Here is a 3,971-nt window from a genome sequence, read left to right as displayed (position 1 = left end):
GGTAGAGAACACATCGTTTCAGATTGGGGAGTAAAACTTTGTTGATAGAAGAACCCTGAGATTGATTGCATGGAGAAACTTTTCTTTTGTTAACACCACCAGAGAATCATCTACAAGATTAAGATGAACTTCTTGCAGATTGTGGCTAGGACGAAATGTTGAAAAAGCACATTTAAACAGCATAGAAAAAGGAACAGCCTCTGTGAAGATTGCTCTGAAATTGTCTTTTGTTGTAAGACGGAAGATCTTCGAAGATTTCCCTGAAAAAGCCAAACAGTGGGTGAGAAGGGAGAAACTTGATCATGAGTTTTACAGCTTCATTGTAAGACGGATGATCTTCGAAGATTGCTCAGATATTGCTTGAGGCGATTGATGGTGTTTGATCCTTGATGGTAGATTCTGATCTGGTGGGACGGGCTGAGTCGGAAGCTTTTGATTGTTACTTCGAGATACCATACTTCACCATTGTTACATAAAAGATTTGAGAACTTGCAGAAAAAGGTTTTAGCAAGAAGATGAAGAAGATGAAGTAGTTCGTCGAGAGAGTTCAGATAGTCTAAAAGCTATCTTGGGAAGAATTTGGGGTTTTTATACCTCCGGATTTCAAAAGTTATTGATATTACTTTAATTACAGCTGTTAAAGTTAAAAACCCTTGGGTTTCTACCTCTATCAGCAAGAATTAAAATAAATCAAAATTAAATTATTTCTGGGAAAGGAGGAGCATTTAATGCGTTTTGCAGGACCATGATCACACGCCGACTGATCATGGGGTATGGGTGTTTTCTCCGTTGTAAAAATGGGGAAGTGGAATGGATTAGACCCCAAACGGCTGTATGACATGACTAGATGAAAAAAGGATTTCTTAAAAACATCGCGTTTATAGAAAATCGATTTATCTGATTTTTTATCTAAAAAAGAACCTGACTGAGGAAAGTTGATTGAAACATCATATGCCAAAACGAACGTTTTGAGGAATGTTTATGTTTTTTATTAAAGTCCATTAAATAGCACACAATATTCTTCAAGGCATTTATGAGGTGATGACTACAGGTTCATTTATTTGTATCTGTGGTAGCCTTTAATACGTCTGCGGTAGTTGAGAGACAGAGTAGATCATGAAGATTAGAAACAAAAGAAATAAGATGACCGGTAGAGTATATAGATCATATGTGACTGTAGTGTACAAAACGTAATAAAGAGAAATTATGAGGTATATACCAAACTTAGTTAATCTAAAAGACATAGACTGCAGTGAATAAAGTGCATCAAGAGTTTGTTTTGAAAAGAAAAGAAACAACTCATTCACACCCGGAGACCTAGAAAGGTCCGCGATACCTATCTTTTTAAGAAAAATTGTGGGTCAGGGTTCATCATTCCTAGCATTTCCAAAAATCCATTTAACTTTGTGGAGTCGAGTGCCTTAGTAAAAACATCAGTTATTTCTTCATGAGTCGTAACAAAAATAAGTTCGATGTTACCTTTGAGGATGTGATCTTTGATGAAGTGGTACCGCAGTTCTATGTGCTTCGACTTTGAATGATGAATAAGATTATGAGAAATCTCTATTGCACTCTCAGAATCACAATAGATGGGTACCCGCAACATCTTGTAACCGTAGTCCATAAGTTGAGTCTTCATCCAAAGGACTTGAGAATAACAACTGGCGGTTGCCACATATTTTTCCTTTGCAGTAGACAATGAAACACAGTTTTGCTTCTTTGAAGACCAGCTAACTAATATGTCACCTAAGAACTGACATCCACCCGAAGCTCTTTTACGATCAAGTCTGCATCCAGTATGATCTGCATCGGTAAATGCTTGATGACTGAAATTATTACCAGCAGGATACCAAATACCCATGGCTTTACTTCCCTTTAGATATATGAAGACTTGCTTGACTGCGGTCAAGTGTGGAATTTTGGGATCAGCCTGATACGGAGCACACAAACCTATTGCAAATATAATCTCTGGTCGACTAGCAGTGAGGTACATCAGTGACCTAATCATTCCTCGGTAGTTCTTGTGATGAACTGACTCTCCGGTAGGGTCAGCTGAGATTTTGTAACCAAAGGCCATAAGGATCTTTGCCGAAGAACAGTTGTCCATTGAATACTTCTTCAACAATTCAGTGGTATAGTTTTCTTGATGAATGAATATCCCTTGAGGGATTTGTTTAACTTGAAGCCCTAGAAAGAAGTTAATCTCTCTATTCATACTCATTTGGAATTTGCTTTTCATGAGCTTTGCAAACTCATCCACCATACCCTGATCTGTTGATCCGAAAATGATATCATCCACATATATTTGAACAAGCATCAAATGGTTGTCATTTGCTCGTCTAAATAAAGTGGGATTAATCACACCTCTTTTGTATTCTGAGGTGACAAGAAACTCAGAGAGACTCTCATACCACTCTCTGGATGCCTGCTTTAGACCATATACTGCCTTCTCCAGCTTGTAGCGGTGATTTGGAAAATCTAAGTTTTCGAAGCTTGGAGGTTGTTGTAAGCATACTTCCTCTTTCAGTTCTCCATTCAGAAAAGTGCTTTTTACATCCATCTGATGAACCTTGATGTTTTTGTGACCCGCATACGCTAAGAAGATACATATGGCTTCCATTCTTGCTAAAGGGGCATATGTTTCATTGTAGTCAACACCCTCGAGTTGACTATGCCCCTTGGCGACTAATCGATCTTTGTTTCTTACCACCACACCGGATTCATCTAGTTTGTTCTTATACACCCATCTTGTACCGACGATTGTGTGACCTTTTGCCTTCGATACCAACTTCCAAACTTTATTTCTTTCAAACTCAGCAAGTTCCTATTGCATAGAAACAATCCAATCGGGCTCGATCAGTGCTTCTTTTGTTGTTTTGGGCTCGACCGAAGACATGAATGTTGCATAATGGCAATGGTTAATTAAGTCATTTGAGGATCGATTTCGAATACCTAAGGAAGGGTTGCCGATGATTTGACCCGGTGGATGACCTCTTGTCCAAACATGTATCCGTGATTCTTGATGGTCTACAACTGCGGTTGAGGGAATGTCCTCTACGTCAGAGGACTTTATGGTTGGAGAAGGTAGTCCCCCTGGATTTGAGAGCATCCCACAGAAGTGTCTTGGACTGTAGAAATTTGTTTTGCAGCTATTGAAGGAGGTTCCCCATCGATCGAAGATGTGAGTTCCCCCTGAACCGATGACGTCGGTTCTCTCCGGATTGATGAGTGATTAATAACCCTTGAATCCGTTCTTGTATCAATGTTCTTCACTTTTTCATCGTCAGAGTGTTCAGAAACATTTGATTGGTTGGTTACTCTGCGGATAGGTGCCGGAGCAACATCTTCTAGTACTGGAACCTTGATGGTTTTCACTTCCAACGAATTTGAACTTTCCCCCTCAACCGGCGAGGTGGAAGTATTGAGTGACATGTCTTCAGACAGGGTTGGTCCAGATACTTCATCATTTTGTTGTTGGGCTACCGGAGACACCAAGATTTCTAAGAGATGAGTTATCTCTGCAGGATCAAAAAGATCATCATAGTTGACTTCAACTATGTTCAACGGACCGGCAAAGGCTGGGATATCACTTTCCAGGATAAATTTTGTTTCAGTTGAGGGAGCAGTGATGCGAACGTAATAGTCATAAAATTTGACATCAAAACTTTTGACTATTAGTCTTGTGCGCCTTATGAGAACCCTGTAACTCACTTTGTTGGTTGAGTAACCCAGAAAAATGCCTTCATTTGACTTTGGTGCAAACTTGTTAAGATGATCATTGTTGTTGATCACAAAACACATGTACCCAAAAATATGAAAGAATCGTACATTGGGTTTGCGGTTGTTGAGATCTTCACAGAGAGTCTTTTTTAGGCGTTTGCAAATGATGCTTCGATTCTGAACAAAGCACGCAGTTGCCACTGTTTCTTCCGAGAAGTAGAGAGGAAGTTTGGCAAAATTCAACATCGATC

Source organism: Lactuca virosa, chromosome 7 (genome assembly GCF_052849685.1).
Source record: "Lactuca virosa cultivar CGN04683 chromosome 7, Lactuca_virosa_CGN04683_v6, whole genome shotgun sequence".
NCBI lineage: Eukaryota > Viridiplantae > Streptophyta > Magnoliopsida > Asterales > Asteraceae > Lactuca > Lactuca virosa.
The sequence above is the reverse complement of the archived record's forward strand: the minus strand, read 5'-3'. Positions refer to the sequence as shown.